This window comes from Macaca mulatta, chromosome 2 (genome assembly GCF_049350105.2).
Source record: "Macaca mulatta isolate MMU2019108-1 chromosome 2, T2T-MMU8v2.0, whole genome shotgun sequence".
NCBI classification, from domain to species: Eukaryota; Metazoa; Chordata; class Mammalia; order Primates; family Cercopithecidae; genus Macaca; species Macaca mulatta.
Window position 1 is genome coordinate 131,058,713 of NC_133407.1, and position 20,266 is coordinate 131,078,978.

At 39.3% G+C, this 20,266-nt stretch overlaps 1 protein-coding gene across 2 annotated transcripts in view; it reads right to left on the minus strand.

Annotated features, from left to right (window-relative positions):
• Nucleotides 1–20,266, minus strand: part of SUCLG2 (succinate-CoA ligase GDP-forming subunit beta) — a 277,798-nt gene that overhangs the window by 140,384 nt on the left and 117,148 nt on the right.

Below are 20,266 nucleotides of genomic sequence, written 5' to 3' on the forward strand. Positions count from 1 at the left end.
GTAAGAGGAGCTAACCATCAGAGATGTCAAAGGGAAGACTGGATTATGTGGGGGAAGGTTTAAAGACAAGACACAAAGGTCATAGTTAATAACTACATTATTGGAAACCAATAGTTTTCTGAGCAGTTGTTCTATATATTGATAGGGTTAGGCAAGGGAGGAGGAAATGGATTAAAACTAAAAGCAAGCAGTATTTTAAACTTATTGGCAAGGTAACAAAATATCCTGGGGCAAAGTGGTTGTGGAATCTTTGTTTCTCTTCACACTCTAGGAATGAAAGAACTCTCTAATCTTGACTTTTTAGATGAGAGTTATTAACACAAGTACGTTCCCTTGCAGGGAAGTTGGGTGCGTGAAGTAGCCCAGTGACAAATGGGGCCTTTAGCAAACAGGGTAGCTCCCCTCCCCAACCACCAAAAAAAAAAAAAAAAAAGCCTCCAAATCAAATATGTTTAATAAACCAAACAGCACACATCTGCAGACCACAGCTGATACTGATATCCTCTGTTTGTGAGTCATCTTTATTTAAAATCAGAGAACCCAATCGATCCTCTATAAGGCCGTAAGAGTATTCTGGTTCAATATAACAGATTTAGAATCTGCAAACCCAGGTTTCAATCTGGCCTTCATCCCTCACCCAGCTGTGTGACATGAGGTGAGTTACTTAATGTCTCTGAAACTCGGTTTATTCAATTGTGAAATGATGATGAGGGTTGTTTTAGAAATTAAATGAACATACATGAATGCTTTATCCCAGAGCCTGAAAACTCATGATTAATTAAAAACTATTGCCTCAACCAGTTAGTTCATTCATTACCTTTGTATATTGTAAAGAATGAAAGGGATCATTACAGAGATGGCTAAACCAAAAAACTAACATTTTGTTGGTATCTGCCACTGCTCAATGAAGCAAGCGCTCCATTAAGTTTGGTTATTTCAGCTACTACTGTCACTGTCATCCTCACTGTTACTCACAGGCAAGCAAGTAAAGGTTCAAATGGAAAGAGCCGTGAAAGGTTTTATCATGAAGGCAATGGGGAGCTACAGAAGTATTTTACAGAAGGCATTCGGCCAGCTGATGTCACACCATTGAGGCTCCTTCACTGTCTTTATTGGTTAGTCTTCTTGTCTCCTATATTTGCTTACACTCAGAAAGCTGAAGCCCACCTTGTTCTCAGAAGCAAACACAGTTTTTTCTTAGAATGCTGTCCTGTGTACCCTCCGGCAATAATTTCTGCCCTGGATACGGACCATCACAACATCGGTCAAGCCCTGTCTTAAAATAAACTGGTTTCCATCAAGCTGAGTAGAAGACAAATTAATTGTCAGAAACTTACAAGGAAAGCAACCAAGTAAAATGAATGCACTGCATATTTAGCATACTGTAAGAACAGTAGTAAGAGCAAGGATATTGGAGTTAAACAGACCTGGTTACAATCTCCAACTGCACCTGTCACTTTCTTTGCAGAGAAGAAACAACTGAGATTCAGAAAGGTAAAAGTAGCATGCCCTTCTGTAAAGCAGTCATATTAAAGGAGTCTACAGTGTAAGGATGATGTGAAGAATAAATGAAATATAGTAAAGTGCCTGCCACAGTTTTTTAAGTCAAAATATGACAGCTATCATCATTATAATAATTTTCAGCAATTAAGAAAAAATGGCACACAGGAAGACATTTCCTATTTTTCTTTGGAAGACATCAACTGGAAAAAATACTTTTTGCTGTCTACTCAAATTTTTAATTGTGATCACTTCAAATTCTTTAAAATAACTGGCATTCCATTGCCATTATCATTTTTCATATCCTTGTCATCCCAAAGAGATGCTTTCCTCTCTGAGCTTTCCAGCAGCAAAACCTGAAAGCCAGAGAGAATACCTAATTGGGCATTGTTAATTGGCACTACATAGGCTTGATTAGATCAGCTTTAGTCATGAACCATCAAGACACAGAAACAGTTGTATCCTCAATGAAATGCTGTCAATTGAACGTGTCGCTATTTGACCTCCAGTCAAAAGCATTCCATGCAAAACAGTTGGTAGACCAAGCAACCAGTTCAGAGACTCTGAAACCATAGATCAGGACAAATAGAAAAAGACAACAACCTATGCACATCTGCAACATACACCCCAGGCCCAAAATGAGTTCACTAAAATCATCTCTTCTGATTACATCTCAAGTGCTAAATCAATATAGTAAGTCAGCAAGTCAGCAGCCCAAAGTAAAGCAAGTTTTTCTCATCTTGAGAAAAACTCTCATGAAGTAATTTAATTCAATGCTTATTTACTCAAGGTGCTGAAAATTAAGTAAAATGACTAAATCCCATTCAACAGTAACCCGTCTCTTCATTCAGTATTTACCAAATTGATTCACATGTACTAAATGTCACTGTGTCTATTTATTTAAAGATCTGATCTCTCCCAAAGCTCAAATTTCTTTTTTTTTTTTTAACACTGCCTCTCGCCCCAATCCTGAACAATATTAGAAAAGAAAAGAAAAAAAAAAATCCAATACATGAAATGCAATTTTTGTCTGAATAAGATGATTTAACCATCCTTTAGAAAAACAAGCTAACAGGACAGAGGAAAAAACCCCAATAGGTATTGGGGTTTTTTTTGTTTTTTCCTTTTTTTTTTTTAGACAGAGTCTCACTTTGTCACCCAGACTGGAGTGCAGTGGTGTGATCTTGGCTCACTGCAACATCTTCCTCCCGGGTTCAAGCGATTCTGCTGCCTCAGCCTCCCGAGTAGCTGGGATTACAGGCACGTGCCACCATGCCCAGCTAATTTTTTATATTTTTAGCAGAGATGAGGCTTCCCATGTTGCTTCAGCTGGTCTCAAACTCCTGAGCTCAGGCAATCTGCCCATCTCAGTCTCCCAAAGTGCGAGGATTACAGGCATAAAATAGATTTTATATAGAAGTGGACTGCAACCTAGACATTGATAATTATATTATTGGACTCTGAGTTGGTATAACTCGGGTCTGGATAACTCCAAAGTCTTCGCTCTTAATTGCTATTTTTATATGCAGTAGCCTAAGTATGCAATGTCTTCACTAAATTTTGTTCCTTTCCTAGTGAGTTTCTGAAAATAACCAGTACTCATGGTTAAGTTTTCACTCAGTTTAATGGGAACCAGTTTATTAGAATTTACATATATTTTCATAGAAAACACTGTAAGACATATCTGACAAACTTATAAACATGTAAGACTCTCAAACACAGTATCACTTAAGAGAATGATATTTAGAGCCATTTAAAAAGTCTAAGCAAAACCTCACTCTGTGGTTTTTTTTTTTTACTTTATTGGCTGAATTATAACAATGCTTTTGCAAATGTTTTCTTTTCATTCTTTACCACAAGTGTTATTCTAATTATAATACAGTTTTATACCAATTTTTATAGATCCCCAATAGTCACATGCTGGATAATAAACATTCTTGGAAGCAGCGGATCTAAAGGGAAAAAAATCAATTCATTAAGAAAAGCATAATCTAAATAGAATACACATTTTTAATTAAGCAAGCTTTGTAAAATGTGGTTCACTTAATTTTCTTAGAGATGGCTTTCTGAAAACATATTTACACAAAGTAATGTTCACAAGACATATTTCAGAGCCATAATAGGAATCATAGTAAATGTCTGAAATGTTAAATATATTTACAAAAGCAAGTTATTTTCAACTACTTTTTAAAAACAGTTCAGTGATGAATCAACTATTTGTGTCACTGAGCTGGTTTTTATTCAGCATTGCTCTTTTCTAAAATATAATACTTTCCTAAATGCTAAATGTATCACTGATACTGCAATGAGATGACTACTACAACGATCATCTATTTGGAGTCAATAATGTTGGACTTGTTGTGGAAACTGATTTCCATGGTTCACTGACTGGAGCAAAATTGGAATATCCCAGTTCTCAGCACAATTGCATTGTATAACACATAGCATGGCAATCACCTTTCATGAGATTTGATAGAATTCCTAATTGAGAAAGTTAAATTGTATTGCAGAATTTCAGACTTACCTATTACCAGAAGGCAAGGAGAAGGGAAAGTGAAAGGCAAGAGAAGAGTCGAAAGATATTGGGTAAAGACGAACTTCTAATAAAGAATATACAATTATACAGAGATAAGCTAGAGTTTCGGTGCCAAATTCCTGAAGGAAATGAGCTCACTTCTATGTTTGCATTATGACTTCAAAACCCAAACACAAAAATAGAGAGTTACCAATCTTCAATCATTACTATAATATCACATATAGACTGACACATATTTCCTCAAGTAGCAACTGGGTTGGTGGGAATAAGATGATACTGTGATAATTCTCCATATGTCCAAAGGCATCTTTGAGACTGAAATAATTATTTCAGTTTTCAACATGTCCGACATGGACTTTTCAAATTTGGGAGAGAATTTCAAACACACAGCACATTAGAATAAACCACTTCACCGCTGGTCACATCACTTGACTGAATGAGACTGGAGATATGTGGCTTCCCAGTAGACTGCTGCCCATCAGAGATTTGAATCGTATATGTCTAAAACAGCCACTTTCAAATATAAGTAAAAGACAGAAATAGAACCATCTCCAGGACAAGGATTTTGTGATACAAATAAGAAGTTATCCAGGGAGATATTATTTCTTTTCTTTTTTTCTTTTTTTTCTTTTTTTTTTTTTGAGGCGGAGTCTTCACTCTGTCGCCCAGGCTGGAGTGCAGTGGCGCGATCTCGGCTCACTGCAAGCTCCGCCTCCCGGGTTCGCGCCATTCTCCTGCCTCAGCCTCCCGAGTAGCTGGGACTACAGGCGCCCGCCACCGCGCCCGGCTAATTTTTTGTATTTTAGTAGAGACGGGGTTTCACCGTGTTAGCCAGGATGGTCTCGATCTCCTGACCTCGTGATCCGCCCGCCTCGGCCTCCCAAAGTGCAGGGATTACAGGCATGAGCCACCGCGCCCGGCCGGGAGATATTATTTCAAATCAAGAAATCCTTAACTGATAACGCTTTCATGTAAGTTTTAAATCTAAAATTTCCTTTTGAATATGATTCCATATTATGAAAAAAAATCCTTTATTCGGATACTGTGGGGGCATGATAATGCCATTTTGAAGAGTCTGAGTCTTTAAAAATGATATCTTAACACAAAACATATTTATGCTTTGGATGGAATAATTTTAATTTTAGTCCCTATAAAAATTCCTAACGTTTATTAAATCATTGTTTTTTTCATATTTGCTATACTCTTTAAAATATTGTATATTTATTACTGTATTATAGGCCACATTAAAATCTGTAATATAAATTAGGCTACTCTTCTGATCTTAGTCACTGATCTTACTTTATTGCTTTCATAACCGTTAATATACATTTTGTTGGTGATAAAATTTTTAAAGGTAGATAAAAATTACCTATAGAAAAACCCAATTCAATTGTAGTATCTTACTATTTCTCCTCAGTAAAAGATACAGTTTTGCTCTTTTCATGTAGTTTAATACTAGTAAGCCAATCTTACACTGTGTCAATTATATTAAAAGATACATTTCTACACAAAAGCCTTAGGACAGAACTCCCTAACACTGATGCAAAAAAAAAAAATACCCATGTGACCTCATTCAACACCCATAACTAATTAAAGAATTTTTAACACTGTAAGAATGAAACCACAGGACATTAAACAAATCTTCTGCAGATGAAGCCACTTGAAGAAATGACAGTTTTTCAGAAGAATACAAGTTTCTTCAAAAGAACAAACTTCCAGAAGAAATCTCTACTGATTAATTACAGTTTAGAGCAATCGTATTATGATATACATTGACAGTAAAAATACCTGTGTAACACTTGTAATTTCAAGAGATGCTGGAAACAGTCATGGAAGATGAAAAGCATTTATGAAAGCCAAAAGCATTTCTACTGCATTATGTGTACGTATTTAAAGAGAAGGAAGGATAAAGGAAAATTAGCTATAAAAAAAATCATGTTTCCCCCTGATTTTCAAACCAAAGATGTGAGTCAGCCAGGGTTCAATTAAGGAAGCAGAACTACTATGACTTATAGACAAGGGATTTATTATAGGAATCAAAGCTTGCACAATTACAAGAGGAGATGAGAAAGGGCAGGTCTAAAAGTGAGGTTGGAGGATCCTAGAAGCCCCCAGCCAGTCAAGCACAGGTATCAGCACCTCCAGATGGAGAAGTGGATGGCAAAGGAGGAGGTGGGGAAAAGGACTTGGGACTTGCTACTAAGTGCTACAGTTTGGATGCATGTCCCCACAATATCTCTCGTCGAAATTTGATCTCCAGTGTTGGAAGGCAGGCCTAATTGGAGGTGCTTGGGTCATGGGAGAGGATCCCTTATGAATAGATTACCTGGAACTTAAAACAAAATTAAATTTAAAAATAAATAAATAAATAAATAATCCATACTCACACAAATTCTGTGCAAACTCCTCTTTTAGTCAACTCGAACCCAAAACTATACAGGGAAGGGAATCCTGGAAAATGTAGTTCCAGTTTAAACAAGGTGACACAGTACAAGTCATCACACCTGATAGCTAAAAATCTGACAGCAGAGCCCACAAGTGTTGTGGGTTCAAAATGAACAGCTCTGAAACGTTTCTGAGTGGCTTGAGAATCCATCTCTCCGTTAGCTGCATATTACTGAAGGCTACTTGACATTAAGGGGATTCTCTTGTCGACCATAACCAGTGATGAGGAAGGGTAGAACAAAAGGTGGCCACAGCCAGAACAGCTCTTGGTGTGCACACACTCATATCCTGCTGGTGGAATATAAATTCATGGAGGTTTCATTTTCAGAGCCAATTGGAATGACTGTGAACTTTAAAATGTATGCAATATATACACTGTCTTGCTGCACCTATATTTAAAGATGTTTGTTTCACTTTTATAGCAATATTACTAATATTCAGAGATCATCCACCTTCTTGATTAGAAATCTTATATTTTCCTTAATTTCTGTTATTTAAATCCATTCCTCTCTCAGACCCTCCTCCATTAGTGATGGGCGCCCTCATAGGCAATCACAACTACTGTACAGAATCTTGGCCCTGCTGTCTGTTCATCGCCATCATTCACTGCCTATGGTCTCTGGACCATACTCCTGCCAGTGTTCTCGAGGTATTCCTGTCCACAAGGAAGGTGAGGACAATCCTTCACCTTCACATGAGGAGGTCCTTTCAGAGGGGATCCTAAAGCATTGTGGCTGAGCCCTTAGTGTCAGTTTTTTCCTTTACAGCATGGACTATATGAACACCCTCCAGGGAAGACTCTGGCTCAATCAGGCACCACTTCACGCTAAACCTGAGACCTCTGTGCCTGCAGATCACCAGGCCCTGCTGCCCAGTCATCTCCTTCTCATTCAGACACATCATCCCTCAGGAACCCTTCACCTCTCCAACCCATTCTGCTCTTTAGAGGAACTCATTCTCCAGACAGTCAATGCAGACTGAAATCAAACTCCCTCTCGCAGATCCTGAGCCCAGTGCAAATCAAGGAATCAGGCTGGGCAACTTATTTCATACAGCTGAAAAATTCACAACAGTTAAAAAGTATCCGGAATCTTTGGAGGCAATTAGGAAGGCCATCTGCTCAAGACTGACAAAAAATCCTTTGATAGCACAATCATACTTCCATGAAAACTGACATGAGAATTAAAGATTTTCATTGCAATGGAGTTATACTAGTGAAACACTAAAAATAATCCAAATGTCCACCAACATTTGGACACTATTGGGAAAATAAATTTTATGTATCCAAATAATAAAACAATAAAATGCCATATGTACAGTCATTAACAATAATTAAGTATACTTTCTAAAATTACACTTTAGGTTCTGGGATACATATGCAGAAAGTGCAGGTTTGTTACATAGGTATACACATGCCATGGTGGTTTGCTGCACCCATCAACCCGTCATCTACATCAGGTATTTCTCCTAAGGCTATCCCTCTCCTAGCCCCCAACCCACTGACAGGCCCCAATGTGTGATGTTCCCCTCCCTGTGTCCATGTGTTCTCATTGTTCAACTCCCACTTATGAGTGAGAACATGCAGTGTGTGGTTTTTTGTTCCTGTGTTAGTTTGCTGAGAATGATGGTTTCCAGCTTCATCCATGTCCCTGCAAAGGACATGAACTCATCTTTTTGTATGGCTGCATAGTATTCCATGATATATATGTGCCACATTTTCTTTATCCAGTCTGTCACTGATGGGCATTTGGGCTGGTTCCAAGCGTTTGCTATAGTGAACAGTGCCGAAATAAACATATGTGTGCATGTGTCTATATAGTAGAGTGATTTATAATCCTTTGGGTATACACTCAGTGGGATTGTTTGGTGAAACGGTATTTCTAGTTCTAGACCCTTGAAAAATTGCCACTGTCTTCTACAATGGTTGAACTAATTTACACTCCCACTAACAGTGTAAAAATGTTCCTATTTCCCAATATCTTCTCCAGCATCTGTTGTTTCCTGACTTTTTAATGATTGCCATTCTAACTGGCGTGAGATGATAGCTCACTGTGGTTTTGATTTGCATTTCTCTAATGACCAGTGATGATGAGCTTTTTCTCATATGTTTGTTGGCCACATAAACGTATTCTTTTGAGAGGTGTCTGTTCCTATATCCTTCACCAACTTTTTGATGGGGTTGTTTTTTTCTTGTAAATTTGTTAAAGTTCCTTGTAGATTCTGGATATAGCCCTTTGTTAGATGGATAGATTGCAAAAATTTTCTCCCATTCTGTAGGTTGCCTTTTCACTCTGATGATAGTTTCTTTTGCTGTGCAGAAGCTCTTTAGTTTAATTACATCCCATTTCTCAATTTTGGCTGTTGTTGCCATTGCTTTTGGCATTTTATTCATGAAGTCTTTGCCCATGCCTATGTCCTGAATGGTATTGCCTAGGTTTTCTTGTAGGGTTTTGATGGTTTTAGGTCTTACGTTTAAGTCTTTACTCCATCTTGAGTTAATTTTTGCATAAGGTGTAAGGAAAGGGTCCAGTTTCAGTTTTCTGCATATGGCTAGCCAGTTTTCCCAACACCATTTAGGAATAGGGAGTCCTTTCCCTATTGCTTATAGGTCAGGTTTGTCAAAGATCAGATTGTTGTAGATGTGTGGTGTTATTTCTGAGGCCTCTGTTGGTCTATATATGTGTTTTGGTACTAGTACCATGTCGTTTTGGTTACTGTAGCCTTGTTGTGCAGTTTGAAGTCAGATAGTGTGATGCTTCCAGTATTGTTCTTTTTGCTTAGGACTGTCTTTGTTTTAGGGGCTCTTTCTTGGTTCCATATGAAAGTTAAAGTAGTAGTTTTTACTAATTCTCTCAAGAAAGTCAATGGTAGCTTCACGGGTATAGCATTGAATCTGTAAATTACTTAGGGCAGTGTGACCATTTTCACAATATCGATTCTTCCTATCCATGAAGATGGAATGCTTTTCCATTTGTTTATGTTTTCTCTTATTTCCTTGAGCAGTGGTTTGTGGTTTTCCTTGAAGAAGTCCTTCGCATCCCTTATAAGTTGTATTCCTAGGTATTTTATTCCCTTTGTAGCAATTGTGAATGGGAGTTCACTCATGATTTGGCTCTGTTTGTCTATTACTGGTGTATAGGAATGCTTGTGATTTTTGCACATTGACTTTTTATCCTGAGACTTCGCTGAAGTTGCTTATCAGCTCAAGGGGATTTTGGGCAGAGACAATGGGGTTTTCTAAATATAAAATCATGTCATCTACTAACAGAGACAATTTGACTTCCTCCCTTCCTATTTGAATACCCTTTATTTCTTTCTATTGACTGATTGCCCTGGCCAGAACTTCTAATACTATGTTGAATAGGAGTGGTGAGAGAGGGCATGCTTGTCTTGTGCCAGTTGTCAAAGGAAATGCTTCCTGCTTCTGCCCACTCAATATGACATTGGCTGTGGGTTTGTCATAAACAGACCTTATTATTTTCAGATACGTTCCATCAATACCTAGTTTATTGAGAGTTTTTAGCATGAAGGGGTGTTGATTTTTATCAAAGGCCTTTTCTGCATCTATTGAGATAATCATGTGGTTTTTGTCTTTGGTTCTGTTTATATGCTGGATTACGTTTATTGATTTGTGTACGTTGAACCAGCTTGGCATCCCAGGGATGAAGCCGACTTGATCGTGGTGGATAAGCTTTTTGATATGCTGCTGAATTCAGTTTGCTAGTATTTTATTGAGGATTTTAGCATCAATGTTCATCAGGAATACTGGCCTGAATTTTTCTTTTTTTGTTGTGTCTCTGCCAGGTTTTGGTATCAGGATGATGCTGGCTTCATAAAATGAGTTAGTGAGGAGTCCCTCTTTTTCTATTGTTTGGAATAGTTTCAGAAGGAATGGTACCAGCTCCTCTTTGTACCTCTGGTAGAATTCGGCTGTGAATCCATCTGGTCCTGGGCTTTTTTTGGTTGGTAGGCTATTAATTACTGCCTCAATTTCAGAACTTGTTATTGGTCTATTCAGGGATTCAACTTCTTTCTGATTTAGTCACGGGAAGGTGTATATGTCGAGGAATTTATCCATTTCTTCTAGACTTTCCAGTTTATTTGCATAGAGGTGTTTATAGTATTCTCTGATGGTAGTTTGTATTTCTGTGGGATCAGTGGTGATATCCCCTTTATCATTTTTTATTGTGTCTATTTGATTCTTCTCTCTTTTCTTCCTTATTACTCTGGCTAGTTGACTATCTATTTTGTTAGCCTCCTCAAAAAACACAGGTCCTGGATTCTTTGATTTTTTTGAAGGGTTTTTCATGGCTCTATCTCCTTCAGTTCTGCTCTAATCTTAGTTATTTCTTGTCTTCTGCTTGCTTTTGAATTTGTTTGCTCTTGCTTCTCTAGTTCTTTTGATTGTGATGTTAGGGTGTCTATTTTAGCTCTTTCTTGCTTTCTCCTGTGGGCACTTAGTGCTATAAATTTCCCTCTAAACACTCACTGCTTTAGCTGTGTCCCAGAAATTCTGGTACGTTATGTCTTTGTTCTCATTGGTTTCAAATAACTTATTTATCCACTGGTTTGAAATTCTCACTGCCAACATATCAGTCTGAAGTTGAGCTGGGATGCTTGGTGGGGGGAGGGGCGTCTGCCATTAGGCTTGAGTAGATGGTTTTCCCCTAACAGTATAAACAAAGTCGCCTGGAATTTCGGACTGGGCAGAGTCCACCACAGTTTGGCAAAGCCACTGTAGCCAGACTGCCTGTCTAGATTCCTCCTCTCTGGACAGGGCGTCTCTGAAAGAAAGGCAGCAGCCCCAGTCAGAGACTTATAGCTCAAACTCCCATCTCCCTGGGATACAGCACCTGCTGGAAGGGGCGGCTGTGGGCGCAGCTTCAGCAGAGTTAAAAGTTCCTGCTTGCCGGCTCTGAAGAGAGCAGCAGATCTCCCAGCACAGTGCTTGAGTTCTGCTAAGGCACAGACTGACTCCTCAAGTGGTCCCTGATCCTGATCCCCAAGGGACAGACTGCCTCCTCAAGTGGGTCCCTGATCCCTGTGCCCCTTGACTGGGAGACACCTCCAGCGGGGGTCGACAGACACCTCATACAGGAGAGCTCTGGCTGGCATCTGGCGGGTGCCCCTCTGTGATGAAGCTTCCAGAGGAAGGAACACACAGCAATCTTTGCTGTTCTGCATCTTCCACTAGTGATACTCAGGCAAACAGGTTCTGCAGTGGACCTCCAGCAAACGCCAACAGACCTGTAGCAAAAGGGACTGACTGTAAGAAGAAAAACTAACAAACAGAAAGGAATAGCATCAACATCAACAAAAAGGACGTCCACACAGAAATCCCATTCAAAAGTCACCAGCATCAAAGACCAAAGGTAGATAAACTCACAAAGATAAGGAAGAACCAGTGCAAAAAGGCTGAAAATCCCAAAACCCAGAACACCTCTTCTCCTCCAAAGGATCACAACTCCTGGCCACCAAGGGAACAAAACTGGATGAAGAATGGGTTTGACGAATTGACAGAAGTAGGTTTCAGAAGGTGGGTAACAACACGCTCCCCTGAACTAAAGGAGCATGTTCTAACCCAGTGCAAAGAGGCTAAGAACCTTGAAAAAAAGGTTAGATGAATTGCTAACTAGAATAACCAGTTTAGAGAAGAACAAAAATGACCTGATGGAGCTGAAAAACACAGCATAAGAACTTCATGAAGGATACACAAATATCAGTAGCCAAATAGATCAAGCGGAAGACAGGATATCAGAAAGTGAAGATCAACTTAATGAAGATTAGAAAAAAAAGAGTGAAAAGAAACAAACAAAGCATCTAAGAAATATGGGACTATGTGAAAAGACCAAACCTACATTTGATTGGTGTACCTGAAAGTGATGGGGAGAATGGAACCAAGTTGGAAAACAGTCTTCAGGATATTATCCAGGAGAACTTCCCCAACTTAGCAAGACAGGCCAACATTCAAATTCAGGAAATACAGAGAACACCACAAAGACACTCCTCAAGAAGAACAACCCCAAGACACATAATCGTCAGATTCATCAACGTTGAAATGAAGGAAAAAATGTTAATGGCAGCCAGAGAGAAAGGTTGGGTTACCTGCAAAGAGAAGCCCATCAGACTAACAGCGGATCTCTCTGCAGAAACCCTACAAGCCAGAACAGGGGGTCCAATATTCAACATTCCTTTTTTTTTTTTTTTTTTTTTTTGAGACGGAGTTTCGCTCCTTCTGCCCAGGCTGAAGTGCAACGGTGCAATCTCGGAGAAGCTTCAAGCGATTCTCCTGCCTCAGCCTCCTGAGTAGCTGAGCTGGGATTACAGGCATGCACCACCACGCCTGGCTAATTTTGTATTTTTTACTAGAGACGGGGTTTCTCCATGTTGGTCAGGCTGCTCTCAAACTCCTCTCAGGTAATCTGCCCACCTCAGCCTCCCAAAGTGCTGGGATTACAGGCCTGTGACACCACCCCCAGCCCTCAACATTCTTAAAGAATTTTCAACCCAGAATTTCATATCCAGCCAAACTAAGTTTCATAAGCAAAGGAGAAATAAAATCCTTTACAGACAAGCAAATACTGGGAGATTTTGTCACCACTAGACCTGCTTTACAAGAGTTCCTAAAGGAAGCACTAAATATGGAAAGGAAAAATCGGTACCAGCCACTGCAAAAACATACCAAATTGGAAAGACCATCAATACTATGAAGAAACTGCATCAACTAACGGGCAAAATAACCAGCAGGCATCATAACAATAGGATCAAATTCACACAAAACAATATTAACCTTAAATGTAAGTGGGCTAAATGCCCTAATTAAAAGACACGGGGTGGCACATTGGATAAGAGTCAGGACCTGTCAGTGTGCTATATTCAGGAGACCCATCTCACGAGCAAACAGGCTCAAAATAAAGGGATGCAGGAATGTTTGCCAAGCAAATGGAAAGCAAAAAAAAGCAGGGGTTGCAATCCTAGTCTCTGATAAAACAGACTTTAAGCCAATAAAGATCAAAAGAGACAAAGAAGGGCATTACATAGTGCTAAAGGGATCAATGCAACAAGAAGAGCTAACTATCCTAAATATATATGCACCCAATACAAGAGCACCCAGATTCATAAAGCAAGTTCTTAGAGACCTACAGAGAGACTTGGACTCCCACACAATAATAGTGGGAGACTTTAACACCCTACTGTCAATATTAGACAGGTCAATGAGACAGAAAATTAACAATGATATTCAGGACTTGAACTCAGCTCTAGACTAAGTGGACCTAATAGACATCTACAAAACTCTCCACCCCAAATCAACAGAATACACACTCTTCTCACTACCACATCACACTTATTCCAAAATTGACCACATAATTGGAAGTAAAACATTCCTCAGCAAATGCAAAAGAATGGAAATCATAACAGTCTCTCAGACCACAGTGCAATCAAATTAGAACTAAGGAGTAAGAAACTCACTCAAAACCACACAACTACATGGAAACTCAACAACCTGCTCCTGAATGACTACTGGGTAAATTAAGTACACTTTTAAGTATAAATGTCAGAAAATGCCCATACACAAACTTAGCTTTAAGCAGACCTTAATGACTAGTATTTAAAAAAAAAAAAAAAAAAAAACACTTGAAAATAGTTACATAGTCATAATAAAATCTAAATAACCAAGGTTGTGTGTGGTGGTTCATGCCTGTAAGCCATTTTGTGAGGCCGAGGCAGGTGGGTTGACTTGGGAGGCTGAGGCAGGGGGGTTGCTTGAGCCCAGGAGTTTGAGACAAGCCTGGGCAACATGGTGAAACCCTGTCTCTAAAAAAGGTACAAAAATTAGCCTGGCATAGTGGCACACCTGTAGTCCAAGCTATTCGGGAGGCTGAGGTGGGAGGATCACTTGAGCCCAGGAGGTCAGCGTTGCAGTGAGCCATGATTGTGTCACTGCACTCTAGTGTGGGCAACAGAGTGAGACCCTGTCTCAAAAACAAATAAATGAGCAATAACCAAACTATTAACTGAGGTTACCTTGAGTGGGTAGGGAGTAGTATTATGGGTACAACATTATATCTTTTATGTGTTGATTTAATTTTTTTGCAATTATCATGTGTTAGAAAAATAAAAAATAAGAGTTTAAAAACTGAGTAAAATATGGGCAGTTATTCATAGTAGTTTGTCTTGAATATTTACTCATTTCTATATGAGCCTTTACCATTATACCACATGGAGTCAGGGGTGTTTATATTTGAGGAAGTCTCTAGAAGATATCTTAACGACACATGGCTGAATATCTTATAACATGACCTCCTAAAGAGTCATGCAAGAAAATTGAGAGTGGCAGGAAAATGTTTTGCCCTATTAAAATATTAGTGAGCACTTACTTACTCTATGGGAATTCAAAAAGTTTTTTAAATGTCATGGCCATTGCCTTTTGTAAAGTTAAAATTGACTGGAAGAAATAGACACAAACAAATTACTGAAAATTTTTAATTTAGAATAAGCATTAAGAAGCAAATTAGGAAGGGGAAATGGTGTCAAGTAAAGCTGGGAAGGAAAAAAGAGAGAAGAGCTATTGACATGGTTTGGCTCTGTGTCCCCACCCAAATCTCATCTCAAATTGTAATCCCCTGTTGTGGAGGGAGGGACCTAGTGGGAGGTGATTGGATCATGGGGATGGTTTCCTCCATGCTGTTCTCATGATAGTAAGTTCTCACAAGATATGATGGTTTAGAAGTGGCACTCCCTTTTCACTCTCTCTCTCTCCTGCCACCTTGTGAAGAAGGTGCTTGCTTCTCCTTCGTCTTCCACCATGATTGTAAGTTTCCTGAGGCCTCCCCAGTCATGCAGAACTGTGAGTCAATTAAACCTCTTTTGTTTATAAACTACTAGTCTCAGGGAAGCAGTGTGAGAATGGACTAATACAGCTATAAGGAGAAGGGTACTTGGCCACTGTCAGGAAGAAGAGCTGTGAGACTTCTAGGAAGATGGGATTGGAGAGCAAGGACATGGAGGGAAAAACAACTAAAAAAAGGCTACTTTGCTCTTCTGTTTATTTCTGTTTGGCTTTCTTGGTTTCCTGTTTAAATTAGAAATCGCTATAGCACCACTTCAAATAAAGCAGCAAATCATGCCAGAATCCCGCACTATAAATCATTCAAATTTGCTATTTCAGATATTCAGAAAACAGATTAAAGTTTATTTCCCTATGTTCAAGAACAGCATATAAATAGATACATTGATCATTTTTGTTAAATTTAGGTATTTTACCCCAAATGTTTTTAAGAGCTCTAATAATTTTATCATGCCAGTCTTAAAACAGCCCCCAACCAGGTAAGCTAACTCTCAGATAAAACAGCCTCCAACCAGGTAAGCTAACTCTCCTATAAAAGTTCCTCAAGGGCTCAGTGAGATTCATACTAAGCATTAGTTATTAGCAACAATAATAAAGTATATGCTCCCCTCCTCCCATCCTGCAAAGAAACACATATTCCACACTTTAAATCTGCTGTAATTCCAAATGCCAGAGATACAGAATTCCAGACAACAGCTTGATATTGTTGCCATAAAAAGGAATCCAGGAGGTATTTATCTTCAATTTTAAAGTTTGTAAAGTGGTCAATGACATGCTGGAGTTAAGCAGAAGCCAGGAATGACCTACCCCAAGAGAGATGAAAGATCTCAGAACCACTTTCCTGTGATACACACATCTACTGAGGTCCAGCATAATTTGTTATGTTGCTTTCAAATTGCACTGTGTTTTAAATTGCAATGTCTTGCTCTTTTATTGCCTGTCTTGATGCATTCATTGTGTCTGAAATCTAAGTCTATTGCCTGAATGCTAAACACAGAGGGGACTCTAGATTACATCCTGGAGGATGAAACTGAGCAGTATCAATGAACTTGGAAGAGTTTACATTTGGCTTTCAAGGGTTGTGCAGGCCTGAGAAATAGCTATTTCCTTTTCTCTTTATGCCACTTTCTTTGGTTTCCTCCTTCCTCCTTTCCTTCCTTCTCTCCTTCCCTGCCTCATGCTTTCTTCCTTTCTCCCTCCCTCCCTCCTTTCCTCTCTCCTTTTCATTCTTCCTTTTCTCACCCATTTCCCTACAATGCTTCCAAGTTATTTAATTTGTATGTTCGACTATATCTGAGATAACTAATTTCAGTTTCAGCAGCCAGAAAGATCAGCATTTACTTCAGATTCTACCCTCCATTACACTCTCCCTCAGAACCACTCCCAAATAAGGATTTATCCACTTAAATCCCTGTGAATTGGAACACTCATTATCAATGTGCTACACCTAACCGCAGAAGCCATAAAACCTGCATCTACTTTCCTGGATTGTTTTCCAAATGACATTTCTGATTATATGTGAGCATTCAAATCTCTTCTGGGACTTTCTGCATCTTATTTTTCAATGCCTGGCTTGAGCTAGAATTCATACTGGGGGAAGTCAGGCCAAGTGTTATAAATGGGAAATGAGGGAATTAACAAGCTGGTATAAATTTTACTTCTTGGAGTAAAAGAATACAAAATTTTTTGACTTGAGTTTGGAATTATACCACCCAAGACAGCACAGGAAAATACTTAAGAGATAGCATCCATATCTGGTAAAACTGAAATAAAATTTGGCAGCTTTTAAGTAGTTCTCCAATGGTATTAGGGTGGCAGAGAAATCAAGTCCTGTTTCATATGAACCAAGCAGTCCGATAGGAAGACACCCTTTGAAATTCCAATCATTACAAGAAATTTGCACTAATGATTCATATTTCAGGCCGGGCGCGGTAGCGCACACTCTGTAATCCCAGCACTTTGGGAGGCCAAGGCAGGTGGATCGCTTGAGGCCAGGAGTTTGAGACCAGCCTGGCCAACATGGTGAAACCCCGTCTCTATTAAAAATACAAAAATTAGCCAGGCATAGTAGCACATGCCTATAATCCCAGCTACTTGGGAGACTGAGGCAGGAGAATCACTGGAACCCGGGAGGCAGAGGCTGCAGCGAGCTGAGATTGTGCCACTGCACTCCAGCCTGGGTCACAGAGTAAGACTCTGTCTCAAGACAAACAAACAAACAAACAAAATTAGCTAAGCACGGTGGCAGGTGCCTGTAATCCCAGCTACTTGGGAGGCTGAGGCAGGAGAATTGCTTGAACCCGGGAAGTGGAGGTTGCAGTGAGCTGAGATTGTGCCACTGCACTCCAGCCTGGGCGACAGAGTGAGACTCTGTCCCAAAAAACAAACAAACAAACAAAAAAGATTCATATTTCATCATCACAGCTGGAGAACTAGCATATAAGTCTATTCCTCCTACCCACAGACAGCTTACTAATATGGCTAATATTTTTTCTATGCCCTCACATTCTCTGCTATGGTCTGAATGTTTGGGTCTCTTGTACTCAAAATTCATAAATTGATATCCTATGCCCCAAGGTGATAGTACTGGGGGCGGAGGGGCAGAGCCCTCCTGCATAGGATCAGTGCCCTTCTAAATGGGACCCCAGAGGGTTCCCTCATCCCTTGTACCATGTGAGGACACAGCTAGAAGGCACCATGTGTTAACCAGAAAGCAGGCTTGCCTCAGACACTGCATCAGCCTTGGTCTTAGACTTCCCAGGCCCTAAAGCTATCAGAAACAAATTTCTGTTGTTTATAGGCCAGCCAGTCTCTGGTATTTCCTTACAGCAACCAGAATGAACTAAGATACTCCCTGAACACATAGTGTTTTACTCCATTTTCTACTTTAGTTTTCAGCAGCACTGACATCCAGAAGTAAACAACACATCTACAGAATTAGCTGAAATATTCTCCTTCGTCCTCAAGCGCTGGTGTCCTTAAACCCAGCTGCAGCCTCTTCCAGGTTCCTGACCCTTTCTCATTGCCTCCCAGCACGAGGTGGAACAGTCTGTCATAATGCATAAACATGGTTTGACTGTGGGGAGGTGGCAGATCTTGCTACCCTAGAAGAATTTCCCAGGATACCTGTCCAAAAAGCTAAAAACAGAATAACTCCAGAAAAAAAGATGTCCTAGCCTTATGCAAAGGGAACAATTTTTATGAATCAACTAAATTAACATTGACTTGGGAATGCTATCAAGTCTAACAAAGCAGATGCCACCCTTCCTCTGAAGGTCCTTGGAGTTCAAAGGAGATGCTACACCAAGGGGGACCCACGAAGCCAGGGAGGTGTTCTGTCAAACCTAATGAAGCCACTCTCCAGTTTCCCTAATCACGGCCCTTACACCGCCTCTAGTATGAACGTTTCTACCAAACGACACATACGGCATGATGCAAAACAAAATCGCTTCATTCTCCTGAAAATGACCAGTACCAGGCACACAGTAGGCCCTCGGCATACAGTCATTCATTCATAATCATCACTTCCTTTACTCTATGAAATAATAATCACAGTGTTTGCTAGGAGCTTACTGAAAAATAAGATTTGTGCTGAGCGTATTCACCATTTCTGTTTAGCAAATGACCCAACTGAAGTTAAGGGAGTTTCCCGAAGTCATACAGCTAGGAAGAAACAGAGTTGAGATTTTTAAGCCAGAAAGATCATTTTAGAGACTGTACTTTAACTTCCTCACATAGAGCCTTATTACTGATTTTTCCCCAATGTTTTATTATTAAAATTTTCAATCACATAGAAATGTCGATATCCACATACAACCTAGATCTACAACTGTTCACATTTTGCACATTTGCTTTGTCACATCTCTCAATCAGCACAACCCATCTTATTTTTTCATGCAATTCAAAGTAAGTTCCATGCATCAGTACAGTTACTCTTAAACTCTTCAGTATCTATATCAGTTATTAGAGTTTAAAAATATTAGAGTTTAAAAATATTAATTTATAATAAAGATTAAGAACCAAATAAGGTACAGCTCCTTTGGGGAAGAGATAAAATTTAACTACAGGGAAATACCCAAATCTCATGTGTGCCAATCAATAAGTGTTAACAAATGCATATACTTATATGACTCAATTCCCAAATCAATACATCTATTATTGTTTCTGAGAACATATTACAAGAGTATCCTTAGGACAAACTAGCGAAAATATTGACAATAGGGATCACAAGTCTCTTCCTAAATACTTACTGAAACTAAGCATAACAAAATATTTAATTTATACACCTTAGCACAAAGCTCAATGTCCAATGCCTGGCCTACAAGAGGCCCCCAACAGGTATGAGACTATTCAAAGGTGTATAAAAGAGGAATCAGCTTCCCCATTATCATCTCCAAATCAGAATACTGCTTGAAACACTTCTAAATCAGTCATAGCCAATTATATGCAAAATACTGAGTTCAAAAGGATTTTTTTTAAAAACCATGAACATAGTAACTCTTTAGAAATAGAAACAATTCATTATTTACACATAAGTTTTTACAGTAATGATGTTGTGTAAGCTCAGTGGAAATTATCAAAAATAGCTGCATCCACAAGTTTCCTTCCACCACACCTGCCCAAGTATTTTTGTGTGGCTCTTCCATTTTCAACAAGGGATTGAATTTTCCTGGAAATACTTGCAACCTCAGGAAAACCCAGGATGATGCTTGGAGCTTCAGACTGATACTTCAGCAATGAAGTGACGAAAACGACTATCTTTAACCAAAAGCTTTTCTATGCTGTTAATGTCACTGTCACCTGCCTGAAGCTTGACATCATGGGACTTCAGACTTTTGATAAGCCTGCAGGATTTTTGAAAGGAAACCACCAGAAAGTACTTAGAAGATAAAAGCCAAAACATATCTGTGGTACAAACTAGAGTACGTTACTTTTTG